Genomic DNA, 14,425 nt, shown 5'->3' on the forward strand with positions numbered 1-14,425 from the left:
CTCAGGCTGGCTGCCCCTCCTCCCCGACCTGGCCCAGCCTGGGAGTGGCATCTGATCAGCTGCCATCCCAGTCCTTGGGGCTGCAGCCTGCGCTGGCCTCCCCAGAGGCTCAGCTCACACTGGCCTCCAGCACAACTGCACTGTGGCCACTCCGACCCTGGCAGGGCCTCTCTCCAGCCTGACCCTGCAGCACACCTGTCTGTGACCAGGCCCCAAGCAGCCCCTGTTGGAAGCTACGGGTGTGGAGGCTCCCTGGACCACTCCAGCATGTGGCCGCCACTCTGCAGTGGTCCTCTGCTGCACTGGGTGGAGCTGGCCAGGGCTAGGGACGCGAGGGGACTGGGCAGGGCAAGCTGGTGCTTCCTGTATGCTGGGAGCGTCCCGAGGAAGTGGGCAAACCTGGTCTCAGGATGAGACTTAGAATGTCGAGTCCCCCAGGCCACACCAGTCTGGGCTCCCTGACGCTGGGCTGGGGACAAGGCTTCTCTCCTGGACCACACCTGACTCAGCTCCTGTGCTGGAACCTGGGCTTCCATGTGCATCTCTGCACGGTGCAATCTGGTCTCTGCTGTCCTCCAGGTCCCTCATCTTCCACCATCCCCGGGGCTGTACCAACACTGTCCTGCTTTCAGCCAGAGCCCCGCTCACCACTGACGCGTCTTCTCGGTGGTTTTCTGTCCATGCCCCCACCCTCCTCCTTGGCTGTGACTTCCTGCTGTCCCTGCTGATTTGGAATGGGATCCTGTTCAGGGCCAGCAGCGGCCCTGAGCACACTGCTGTCTAGCTCGGGTTTCCTCTGACATTAGTGCAGTGCTCTCCATGGGAGGCCTGCCCTGGGAAGACAGACCACACCTGCAGTCAGATGTGGCTGTCACACGGACATCTGGAAGTCCCCTCGTGAGATCAAGTGGCCCAAGTGGGCCTCATCCAGACAGAGGGTGTCACGTGGAACCTGCACAACTTCCTCCTGGGGTGCAGGACAGGGACGCATGGTCATTCAGCTGACAGGCCAGGCCTGTCCGGGCTGCCCTGAGCCTGCCAAGCGTGCTTCTTGCCAGGCATTGTCTGACCCAGGTATTCAGAGAATGTATTTGCTGAGAATGTTCAGCAAGGGGTCTCCACCCACAGGGGCTGTCGTACTGACTACTGGTTTGTCCTGTCAAGCTAATGCGAGCGCACAAGGGAGACAAAAGGGTCGCTGGCCCACGGGGATTTTATTTATAGACCCACCGTTTACGAGAACTTACATCCTTTGTTGCTTCTGCAATGATACAGAATTTTGGAAAAGAAATTTCCAGAGTATTTGCAATCCTACTACATTCCAAATGGTATAATTAGGATTTCTTTGTAATAAATTTTCATTAGTTAAAAATAGAAGTGTGGAAACAGGACTCGTATTGTTGTAACTTGAAGTGAAAATGATCACTCAGCATTGCTTATTCCACAAACCATTCTGCACAGAACCCCCGGACCTCCAGGGTGCGCGGCCACCAGCTCGGGTAGGAGAGGCCAGAGGCCAGTGCAAGTGAGTGGAACGTTTTTGGATGTTCCTGGGACTGAATGATTGTTGCACCTTTAGCCAAAAATAAGTTCTGAGACTTTATATTGAGCTTGGTGGGCCCGAACTTCACGGAGGATGAGAGGCAGCTGAGCACGGGACCGGCTCCCTGATGGGCCCGCGGGGACGGCGGGCTCTACGGTGGTCTGACTGCAGCACGGCAATGGCAGTGAGGGGTCACCCACTGCTTTGGGGAAGGTTCTGGGTCCCCGGTTGGCCTGCTCCGACCTTTCCCCTGTGGCAGGTGCTCCCCATATCTGGGCGCCGCACCCCTGGGGGCTCCTCACTCCAGAGCCACATGCTCCTTGCCTTCTTTCCCAGACCAGTGTGGATGCTGTGGTGACGGTCCCCACCCACATGGAGTGGCTCTCCCTCCGGCTCTGTGACACCCACTGAGCACAGACATCTCCCCTGAACCCTCAGACGGGCCTCCTTCCCTCCAGATTCCTCTGCAGAGCCATCCTGAGGCAGAATAGTGGCCCTGGCAAAGAGATGACAGCCCCCTACCAGCCACCCCTGCAGGCCTGAGCAACAGTAGGGACTTATGTCCCTGACTTTCTCTGCGCGTCTGAGGTGTCCACCTGTGCGGTGCTGGGCACGAAAGAGGTGGCCACACCAGGGATGGCCTGCTCCCGGGAGGCAGCCTCGTCGTCCTGGACTGAACGGTGGTGCCCCACATCAGACTCAGCCACCACGGGAGCCAGGGCTGAAGTCCCCGCGCTCAGGGTCCCGTGCAGGGGTTCTGGGGACGGCCACCACCACTCGACAGGCTTTGCCGGAATCCAGGGCGTGCGGGTTGCTCCAGGGCATGAGAAGTAAAGGCTGCCTCAGGCGGACGCTGCGAGGGTGAGGCCGGTGAGGCCGTGACGCCACAGTCTGTGCGGACAGCGCTGCCCCGGGAGGAGCCGGCTCTGCAGAGTCCGCCACGGGCCGCGCGGGTCCACGGTGCCCTGGGCCTCGTGGGAAGCTGACTTGCAGAACGACCTTGGCTGTCTACGGCTCCTCTGGACCTTCTTCACAGTAGGATGCGGGTCAGACACCAGGTTCTAAACCCGCTGCTCCTCAGCGCTGAGAAAGCGTGGCCCATAACTTCGTCCTGCCCCAGGGTCCATACTCCCGGTTCTGCCGCCAGCTCTCAGCCCTGCCTCCCTACCTTTGCAGTTGGGGTGAGCCTCCGGCATCTTCATCCAGCTTGTTCATAGAAGTGCTCAGCAGGAAGGCCAGACAGACGCCTCGGGTCGGTCCCACCATGGTGGCCCGAGCTGCCCTGGGGCGTGAGGCTCCTTGCTGCCGAGACCCTGAGCTGAGGTCTGCGGACGGCTTCTCAGGTGTGTTTCAGGCACGCTTTCCCGAAACAGTTCCTGATGAGTTTCCTTGATGGGCTTTCAAGTCTCCACGTTCCCAGGTGGACATGCTCCAAAGCCTGCTGCCCAAGGCAAGAAGGGCACCGCATGAAGAGCAGCAGGCTGGCAGGGCCCGGGCGAGGCCTCCGCAGAACAAGTCCACGCAGGACAGTGCTCGGCCATCCCATCTGTGCTTTGACTTCTTTCTTTTGTTCTCTCTTTTTTTTACAGACTGCATTTTGATTCACTGTACACTAATGGGGTACATCTTTTCGTTTCTATGGTTGTGCCAATCATGCAATCACATGTGTGCGTAGGGTAATGATGTCTGTCGCATTCCACCATCTTTCATGCCCCTGCCCCCTCCCTCCTCTCATTTCCCTCCAAAGTTCCTCCATTCTTCTCTTACCCCCCACCCCCCACCATTATGTATCATCAGCGCTTATCAGAGAAAACATTCGGTCTTTGGTGTTTTGGGATTGGCTTATTTCTCTTAGCAAGATAGTCTCCAATTCCATCCATTTTCCTGCAACTGCCATAATTTTATTGTTCTTTATGAATGAATAATATTCTATTGTGTTATATACCAGTTTCTTTATCCATTCATCTGTCGAAGGGCATCTAGATTGGTCCCACAATCTAGCTATTGTGAATTGAGCTGCTATAAAATTGATGTGGCTGCGTCACTGTAGTATGCTAATTTTAAGTCTTTTGGGTATACACTGAGAAGTGGGAAGACTGGGTCAAATGGTAGGTCCATTCCAAGTTTTCTGAGGAATCTCCATAGTGCTTTCCAGAGTGGCTGCACCAATTTGTATAAATAGGTATTGGCATAGATGTGGGGGAAGAGGCAGATTTGTGCTTTGACTTCTGAGGAAGCAACACGACTGTATTTTTGGGTCCTGTTATCAGACTATGAGCCGGGGAAGTTCAGATGGGACTTATTAGTGTCCTGGTCATTCATTGTGCCCTTCCTGCCTCCCCTGCTTCAGTCCAGAGATTCTGGGATGACACAATTCAACCTAGGACAGCTCTGTCCTCGTTGGTCAAGAGAGCAGGGTACCCACCAGGGACATTCCAGAGCATCTTCAGTGGTCCACATGGAGGTGCTGGGCTGGAATTCAGGAGCCCTGGTTTTTCTGGGTGTGAAGTGCAGGACGAGGCACTTCTAGCCCAGGCCAAGAGGCACTGTCATGTCCCCTGCTCCTGTGGCCACCCAGCCTCAGGGTTTCCTTGGATTCGCCTGTAGTCTCAGCTGCTCTGCTGCACGTCCCTGCTCACCTGCAGCTCCTGGGGCCTCTTTCCAGTGTATTCCACCCTTGTGTGGTCACAGGCCAGGGCACCCAGGGGTCCAGGCCAGGTGCACCCAGTCGGGGGCCCCTCATCCATGTTCTCAGGACACAGCCCTGGCAGAGGGACCACAGCTCCTTCCTGTCCTCATCCTCACCCATCTGAACAGCAGGCCTCATGGCCTCCTCCCGCCTCCCCTGCTCGGGGGCAGCTCTGTGCCTTTGCCATGAGGCACTCTCTTCCAGGTGCTCTTCCGGCCCCTGTCCACCCACAAGTCCTGGCTCAGTTTCCAGCTGGCCACCTGCTGGTCTCCCTGGGAGGTGGCACCCACTCCAGGGGCTGAGCCATTTCTCCCCCTGGGCTCCCAGAGTGTGGCCTTCCTGCAGCAGGGTGACGCCCCAGGTTTCTCTTCAAGAGTCTCTCCATGTCTGCCTTCTGTATCGCAGGGCGAGATCCTTGAGGGCAACGAAGCCTTGTTTGGTTGCCCATCAACAGCTCTAGACTTGTCCTTGGTGCCAAAAGCCATGACAGGTGCTTGTTGGATTAGCTTTGTGGTTGAATTTGTTTCCTGGAACTTCCTTAGAGATGCATTAGACACAGCCGAGCTCCAGGCCCCACTTTCTAAAGAGAACGGGCCTTCAGCCTTCCTTCCTCTAGTGCCCAGGGGCCTCCGTCCTCAAGGCCCAGCCCCATCCCAGTTTTTGTCTTGGTACTGCAGAGTGCTGACTACAGAATTTGTCCAGCAGGTAACTAGTGCCACATTTTGGTACGTCTTCTGAGTGTGTGACTACTGAGTTCTCTTCTATGATATCCGCTGCTTCCCCATGCAGAGCTGAGAGCTAGAACTAGGACTCACACAGCGCTGGACTCCAACCGGCCTCCTGAGGGCTGAGTGCCATGCGTGCATTAGCCTTTCCCACACCCGCCTTCTGTATCCACCGCCATGGAGACCCAACAACAGGACAGGATCTACACTGAGGGATGGGCAAGGAGGCAGAATGCAGGGCACTAATTGAAAGTTTGAACTACCCACTCACACAGACCTGCACCTTCCCACTGAGATGCTCTGTTCCTAGACAAGGCTTCTCAATTCACTGACTGTTCATTTATTTATCATCTATAAAGTTGAAATAATAATAGTACCTACCACTTAGGACTTGTTTGTAATAATTAAATGAAATAAGAACACCTGATCCTTGTTTGCAATTTTTGGCAAACACACAGGACTGAGGTATTGCATTTAATTTCCTTAGCACAAGGCTGATCTGTAAATAGTACTGGTGATGACGGTGGTGCTGATGCCATGGTGATAGCAATGATGATGGCAGTGGAGGTGCAGGTGGTGATGATGTGATGGTGATGCTGATGAGGATGGAGATGAGGATGAAAACCATGGTGATTGTGGTGATGGTGGTGAGATGATGGTAACATGATGACCATGGTGATGAGGGTAATGATGATGGTGGTGCTGATGGTGCAGGTGGTGATGATGGTGGTGGTGATGATGATGGAGATGAGCAGGATGACCCCAGCGATGTTGGTGATGATGGTGATGATGGTGATGGTGGTGGTGGTGGTGGAGGTGGTGGAGATGATGGTAACATGATGACCGTGGTGATGACGGTAATGATGATGGTGGTGCTGATGGTGCAGGTGGTGATGATGGTGATGATGATGGAGATGAGCAGGACGACCCCGGTGATGATGGTGATGGTGGTGGTGGTGGTGGTGGTGGAGATGCTGCTGTTTTTGCTGCTGATTCTTCACCTTCATTGTCCCTGGAGGCTTCTGACCATCCACATTAGCTCTTCCCAGGCTGGGCTCCAGTCCTCTGTTCACCTGGAGGACATCTCATCTTTTATTTGATTTAATGTGTCTTCTAGAAAAGAGGGCTGGGAATTTATCATCAAAACACCACCATCCTGTAACTCTGCTGTTATATCTGCTGTGAGACATAATACAAAATTCTACAGGAATCAAAGTTTCTATGAATCTTTTTGCCATGGGGCCTCAGACATCCTACCATGTATTGTAAAAAATAAGCTTCAGATGTGGCACACTCTGAAGGATCTGTGTTCTCTGGTTCTCAGGCTCAACACTGTGGTGCCAAAGCATCTGTTCAGCAGCTATCAATAGGTTGTCACATTGGTCAGAGATGCTGGGTCCAGCTCTGCCTACACTGCACTGCTCAGATGGGGTTTAAAGCCAATGACTGCATCAGGACAGGTGTGTCCCCAGGATGGATCATGGCCTTGGGCAAAGTCCTGGCTATGGGGCCTTGGCATGGGACCCCAAGAAGGGGTGGTACAAAGAGAACCTGTGAGCTTGGCAGGAATAGCCATCCCCTGTCTTTACTCAGAGGCAAGTCTGCCCAGTGTGCAGACCGAGTTGAGCAGGGACCTGGAGGAGTAGGCCTGGGCTGAGCCTCGAATGGAGCCAGGTACCTGTCCCCCCCTCACGGCGTGCCCACCCTGCTTGACTGACTCCTGACTGTCCACCATCCCTGCATGCCCACTTCTGCCCTGTTCTCCTCATCCACTGTAGTTCTGCCCTGATCTCAACCCCTGGTCCTTGATATGGGTGGTCCCCGGGACCTGAAGACACTTGATCTCAACCCTGGTCCTTGATGGGTGGTCCCCAGGCCCTGAAGACACTTGATCTCAACCCTGGTCCTTGACGGGTGGTCCCCTGGCCCTGAAGACACTTGATCTCAACCCTGGTCCTTGATGCGTGGTCCCCGGGCCCTGAAGACACTTGATCTCAATCCTGGTCCTTCACGGATGGTCCTCTGGCCCTGAAGACACTTGATATCAACCCTGGTCCTTCATGGATGGTCCCCTGTCCCTAAAGACACTTGATCTCAACCCTGGTCCTTCATGGATGGTCCCCTGGCCCTGAAGACACTTGATCTCAACCCTGGTCCTTGATGGGTGGTCCCCGGGACCTAAAGACACTTGATCTCAACCCTGGTCCTTCAGGGATGGTCCCCTGGCCCTGAAGACACTTGCCAAGGTGGCTCTCAGTGGTCACCAAGCCCCTTCTCAGCTCTGCCAGGCCAGGCAGGCCTCATGGGTAGAGGACTCCCCGTGCATTGTCACTGGTCATCTTCATCCCTCCCTTCTGCCTTGCTGCCCACGTGGTTATGGAAGCTAATGTGTGCCAGGAACCATGCTAGCAGAGGGCATAGAATGAGGAGCTGCTCCACCATGGCACCAGGAGCTACTGCTGTCCTGGGCTCTCCACCATGCTGACGGCCCGGCTAGCAAAGGCTTTGAAGGCTTTGTCACTTTGTCCTGCTCTCAGGGTGCCCGGCTCCCTTGGCAGTGCAGCACCTGATGCTAGGCATTTGCTGCTGGTGGCAGGTGGCCCTTGAGCCCAGACTCCCTGAGTCGCTAGAAGGGGTCGGCTTTCTTGCTCGCTGGGCAGTGGGCCCTGGCTCTGGCACCTGCTTCACAGTGTGGCTCTGCCAGGTGCCGTGTCTGCTCTGCTTCAGGGCTTGGCCTGACCAAAGCCAGAAGGTTTGCCCAGGAGTTGGGAGGTCTTCCAGCCCCACACAGGAACATATTTTTGCACCTGTGACCCCTGTAGCTTCTCACTTGGGAACTCGGAGTGGTAGCTCCAGGGAGCTATCTCCTGCAACTGGCCACCCACCCACAGCACAGGCTCATGGCTGGCTGCCAGCGGCACCTCTCCTCTGCAAGGGTTCCGGAAGCACCGCACCCCTCAGCAGCACGAGAGAACCTTGGCCAGGGAGAGTGGGGTGACTCCGGCCCGAGCGCCTGGGGCGGGGCTGACAACCACTGACTGATATCTTAAAATCAGCAGCAGCAGCACCAGCATACTTTCCTGCCTCTGCTGCTGTCCCCAGGTGTTCTTCTCAGGAACTATTACAGAAACGAAATCAGCCCAGTCACGTACATCTCAGGACACAGGGCTCCAGGAATTCTGAAACTTAAAAACAAACCTGTGGCACTAAATAAAGCAGAGGCAGAGGGAAAGGGCCTCACATCCCCAGATCCACACACCAAAGTAGACAGTGCCCTAAGAAAATTAAGACAAAAGCCCTCAGATGATGTTTGCACAAACTGGGGTGGAGGGAGGCGTCCCCAAGAACCAGGGCTCATTGGCCACTGGCAACCACCCAGGGAGCTGGAGAGGCACCTCCTGAGGCCCTACGTGCAGGGCGCCTGCAGTGCTGTGGTAGGTGAAGCCCCTGGGTCAAAGGTAGCCCTTGGGCCCCAGCCACTGAGCAGCTCATCAAGGACCTCAGCTGGAGCAGGGGCACCTTCCAGGATCCAAACTGCAGGGCAGCTCAGTGACCCAGGGAGGATGAAGGGTGGGCCTGGGCCTGTGAGCGCTCCCTTCAGGTAAAAAACGACTCTACAGAGAAGCTGGGGTGAGCACAATCCGAATTAAACAGAGACCACAGAGTGAAGGGCAGGATCAGGCAGGGCAAGGTTTTGCAGCAGAGAAGACCAAGCTCCAAACGCAGCACCATCATCCCAAACTCTGGGGTCTGCAGAGCCAAGAATCCAGGGGCACCCTGCTAGGTCCCTGCCTCTCAGCATTTCACTTCAGGATAACCAAAGGACCACAGTCCAACACCAGAAACCACCACTGTGGGCATAACAGGACCAGGGGACACCTTGGTGTGCTCAGGGCAGTAGCCTCAAGCCAAAAGGCATGACCGAGTCTGGTGGAAATTGAACTCCTTGGAAATGAGCTAACTCTTAAAAACATGACGGATGCCATAAAATAACAGCATATACGAACAGAAACACTGAGAAAAAAAAGAATACTGGATGCAAATAAGTATTTGGGAGGAAAAAAAAGGTCTGAGAAAATCCAGGAAACAATTAGAACAAAAGGGAAAAATAAGAAGAAAAATGAAGCAGAATGAGCACCAGAGTGGGTAAACGCCATGGTGCCTGGACAGGAGAGCGGGCAAGGAACAAGAAGGCGAGATGGCACAGGTGGCCAGGGTGCAGAGGGCGGGGCCCCAGAAGGGAGGAGCCTGGCAGCCCGGGTGGCCCCCAGAGAGGAGTGGCCCCTGGGCAGAGCAAGGGGCAGCAGCTTGTTTATCCAGCAGGTCTTGCCCGCATCATGGCAGGGACGCCTCGTTCCTGTGCATTGACCAACCACCATGAAGAACGGCACATGGTCAGTCACTGTCCGTTAGAAACGACAGACGATCTTGCTGTAGAGATCCTGACTGACGTGGTTAAACGCATCCCTCTGGGAGTCCAGGAGTCACGGTGGATGGCCACCTCCCCAGGATGCTGGGGAATCGGTACCCTGCTCTGGAAGTGAATGGTACAGGGAGAGCTAAACTTGTGTCCTGTGGGTCTGTCCAAGCCACCGCCCGAGGAAACCAAGCAATCTGGGGGAAGTTTCCTTCTGTGGAAGTATTCATGCTCACACGTGCCAAAGACAGCAGAGAACTGAGACGTTAGCAGTCAGCAGCCCCTGAGGAAATCACGGATCAGAGCACGTCACCTGTCACATCACAAAGAGACAGACGGCCAGGACATGACATGCCCGGATGGAAGAATGCAAGGCCACTGCCAAGTGTTCTTGCCAAAACAAGAGCCAAACCTGAATCCACACACTTACAAAAAATAAATAAAATACAGGGACAGAAGAACACGGTAGGCAAAGTGCACCGCAGACACAATGAGCGTCCAAACTGGGAAACTCCACAGCGCCAAGAACCGGTTACAGAACCAATGAAGAACATGTGACTGGGGTGGAAGGGCAGACGCCTGTGAGTCAGGAGACTCGAGAAACATCTGCAGAGTGCAGCAGCGACTGGCATGGAAACGGCTTGGCGTAGAAAACAAAGCCACCAAGGACCCGTGAGCCAGGGGCACGTTCGATAATGTTGAGGGACCACTGGTTTTCACCAGGCTTATGGCTTTTAATCTTATATTTAGTCATTATCCTAAAATATTTATGAGTGAATTGACACAATATCTGCGATTTGTCTCAAGATGATTTGGGGGACATGTGGACGGCACCTGCCATCCAAGTAGCTGGAGCTGAGAAGCAGGCGTGAGAGGTCAGTGTGTCGCCCCAGCTTTTAGGTTGAACATTTCTGTAATGAAATACTTAAAAATTGGCACAGTGACTCCTACTCCTTAATTGGGCACCCATTTGCCCTTGTCAATGCGCTGGGCCCTGTTCCGCAGCGTCCGCTAGGTGCGTGCTTAGTCCTCGTCCACCCGCGGAAGACCCACTTGCCTGGGTGGAACTGGGCTCAACTCACCAGGAGTCTCGACCACCTGTCTGCTTCCGCCACACTGTCCTCCCTCTCCGGCCCTTGGGGGACCTCTCATCCTGGTTCACCCCATGCAGGCAGCACCCGGTCTCTCTACTCCACGCTGCTTTGGTCCAGCCATCTCTTCCTGCCTCGTGCAAGTCGAGCAGTCTTTACAACAGAAGGAACTCCTGGGTCGACTAGAATTGGCTACTATTTACCATAAATACCCCAAACACATCTTCCACAGAGGCAAGAGGAAACGACCTCTTGTGGTCATGATGTCTCTGAGGGTTATGGAAAGAACACCATGGTGGCTACCCAGTCTGAGGACAGAGGTGTGTGGTAACCTGTCCTCCTCACTGGGAGATGTCTGTGTCCCTGCGGTGACGTGCATGGAAGCCCTGGAAGACCATCGTCACACAATACCCATGGCTACCTTAATGCCAGGGGCAGATCGCTGAAGACAACCCCCTTCTGCAAAGGAAACTCACTGGTGGATCACTACCATCAGTGGCAGACGTGGGGCTCCACCTGTCCATTCCCCAGGCCCAAGGCACCTGCCCAGGCCCAGGGGCCTGGAAAATGCATTTCCACCTCAAAAGGCTGCAGCACTTCCAGAAAGGAGATCCCTGGGTTGGGCCCCCACTGCCAGGGTTCGATGCTTATGGCTCCCTCCCTCCTGGAGGAAAAGGAGAAATGGCAAGCTGGTTCTCCTTGGTGTGGACAGCAGCCCTGGGCAGTGACGCTTGGTGGGACAGAAGGAGTTCTCAGGACCGGAAATCCCCATAACCCATTTAAAAGGGAGAGTCCTCACGTTGGAAGGTCAAAGTTGAGCCAGAAATAGAAACCGCCTACTGACGCCACAGACCATTCATCAGGAGTTCATGTCCCTACAGAGTCCTGACTGCAGACGGGAAGCTCTCTGGAGACTCCTGGGGTGACAGCAGCCTCGCCCTCACCTGGGCTGCTTGTAGCCTGAGGAGGACTTGGGCTTGTCTGGGGGAGGGTGAGCGGGAGGTGAAGACCACTGCGCATCTGCTCCCGCCTTCAGTCTAGACCACACTCCCACGCCCCGGAAAGCCCTCCAAACCCCTCTCACTATTCAGACTCAGCAAAACATCACGTCCCTGGAGAGCACATGGTCTGCGAGACCCCTGACCCCTCTGCCATGGGATGCAGCATCGACGGAGATGCAGGAGTTCTGGTGGCCTGGTGACAAGACTCCCTGACACCTGACCCCTGCCCCCATCGAGGGCAGGAACTGGAACAGAACCTTACAGCAGCCCCAGGCACGCAGAGATCCTGCCTGTCCATCCAGAGAGGCCAGGTTCCCACAGAGGGGCTGGAGTTGGTGAGCCTGGCAGACCTGTGCTGGGGTGGGCAGACAGTGCTGTGCTGAAGGGGACAGGCCGTGGCTCAGGTGTGGTTCTCACAGGCAGTTTCAAGCCCAAGCACTGTGTGGGTCAGTGTGCTAACAGGAAATGGGGCAGGAGACGCAGCCACTGGCCCTGCCGTAAGATGGCACCAGGAAACCCAACCTGGGGGAGAAGGTCACCCACTCACAGGTGTCCACAGCAGCACTGTGGCCTGTGAGTGTCTGGTATGCTGGAAGGAGGGGCCAACACCATAGGCCTATCACCTGTGGCCACCTGACACAGGAACATCCCCTCCTTCCAGCGTGATGGGTCCCAGACACAGCACTTGGCATCCACGCTCACCTGTGGAGCTCCCAGCCTGCACAGACTGGGTGAGGCGGGGGTGAAGTCCAGGTCCTGCACATCTGCTCCTGCCTTCAGTCTAGACCACTGGTGATAGACATTGCTCAATGCAGGACACTTGGCGGTGAATGAGGACCCAGAATTCATATAATGTGGGGAGGTGGCCTTTATTCATTCATCTGTCCACCTTCCTGCTTCCCCAGATCACAACCCTTCACGCAGTGCAGAGACTTCCTCTGCACAATCAGTTGGCAGGAGATCTGGGCTTCACATCATCCTGAAAATTTTCGTCACAAACAGAACCACCCTGGGGGCCCTATCCACTGACCACTGCACCTGGTGGTTGGTGAGTTTATGGATCCGAACCTCGGGGCTGGAGAAGAAACGGCCTGCTCTCTTCCAACTGAGAGTGACTTGCTGCTGCTCTCCAGGCATGGGAGGACCTGCCTAAGTGTGGGGACTGTCAGGCTTCCCAGAAAACACTGGGCACTTCCCCTCACGGAAGCAGAGTCTGCCCAGTCCCTCCTTCATGCAAGGGGACGAGACCTATCGCAGACATCACTATCTCATCTTGAAGTTCTTGAACCTGCTGCCAGCAGCATGGTCCCCAGGATGCCCAGCAGCTCTTCCTTGCCCTGGGTGAAGGCAGGAGACAGCAAAGGCCTAGTGCTCCCACACAATGGGCCAGCGGGCAGGGTCTGAAGAAACCCGGAGGTCGAGCTCCCAGACCAGCTCTAGCCTGGCCTCTGGCAGGCAGGTTTCGATTCCTCTCTATTTGGAAATGGGAAGAGAACTCTGCCTGCTGCTCTACCCACAAGGAAACAGTCCTTGCCATGTGGCTGTGTGGCCCCAAAGGCTGAGATGCATGGATCTCACGATCCACGCTGACTTCAGAAATGCATAAGGTTCACGTCCTTTTTGCAAAGGAAATAAGCACCAGGGAATATCTTCCACATTTCAGCCTAAAAAGACAAATTGAAATCCCGTGACAAATTGCTGCTTCCACACTCAGCCTTCTCAAAGACAGATTCCAATGAAGGGCGCTATATAAAATGCCCAATGACATATGGGCCAGACTCAATACTGTGTAGGAAACCACACGCTTCTTTACAGAACCAATTGATCACCTAAAGGCGTGATTTAAGTGCAAAGAATGACCTGAGGTAAGTGGAGCTTCATAATTTTTTCCATGCGTGTCAAAGACCACAAAGACCCAGTGCATACTCCTGTCTTCTGAAGTCCCTAGAGAATTCAACCAGACACCTGTGCTAAGATTGGGATGCAAATAATTCTGCTGTTATCCAGCCACAAATTAAAAGATGTAAGTTGATAACAATCTTCATTTGGAGTCCACTTATTTTGAAACATTATCATACAGCATTTTCAAATGTTCCAACTTTTTCAATAGTTAATTTTCCTGGGATTCTAGATATTAAGGACACAGGGAGGAGAGGGGCTTCTCTCGCTGTGAGGGCAGAGGCTTGGTATGCTGGCCTCCTGCCTGCTGGACACACTGGCTGACCTCTGTTCACTTCTGCCTGGACAGCAGGGGCTCTGGTTGTACAGGGAGTCTCCTTCCCCACAGTGGACTGTGCAGGTGTGGGCTTGTCTCCCAGACCGTCCTGGGGTGCGGGAAGTCTCCAGACGTGGCCTTGCATTACAAGGCCTGAAAGTTACCATCAAATTCTAATGTTTGCCTCTTGGATAGTGATGTGCTGCTTTTGCTCTACAAGGATCCACCCTGCTCCAGGTCACATGCAGGTGGAGTACAGAACCCAGGGGGCAGATCCTCATCACACAGCTACTTAGAGGGCATCTCAAGGTCTGGCGTGGACATGAGGGTGGGGAGTCTTGTAGGAACTACCTCCTGAGGGTGGCCCGAAAGTCCCCTGAGTCCCAGCCCCTCACAGAGGACTTCAGGGGTCCTGTGGCCACCTTGGTTTGCTGGGAGTAGGGCGCTGGAGAGGGATAAGGGAGCACAGGAAGAGAGCACCAGGGACGCCCGGCGCCCAGCCTTCAGCCGCGCTGCACACGCCCTCACGGACGCACCGAGTTCACTCTGATGCCGGGAAGTCGACTGGCCACGCACATCGGAGCCGCCGACTGACCTTCTCAAACGTCTCAGACCACCTCAGCAAACAGGAGGCCAAGCCAGGAGGTTCTTTTGGTCACCTATAGTGCACGAAATCTGTACCAAATCTCATGGAAACCTAAGAATGCTTCCAAAGTCATTGGGCCAAAGACAACTGAAAACGCA

General features: G+C 54.9%; 1 protein-coding gene across 1 annotated transcript in view; it reads right to left on the reverse strand.

Moving 5' to 3' along the window:
- Tcerg1l (transcription elongation regulator 1 like) overlaps window positions 1-14,425 on the reverse strand; it is a 179,242-nt gene that overhangs the window by 17,182 nt on the left and 147,635 nt on the right. The gene's annotated exons all lie outside the window — the stretch shown is intronic.

The sequence above is a fragment of the Sciurus carolinensis genome, chromosome 5 (assembly GCF_902686445.1).
Source record: "Sciurus carolinensis chromosome 5, mSciCar1.2, whole genome shotgun sequence".
In the NCBI taxonomy this organism is placed as follows: Eukaryota; Metazoa; Chordata; class Mammalia; order Rodentia; family Sciuridae; genus Sciurus; species Sciurus carolinensis.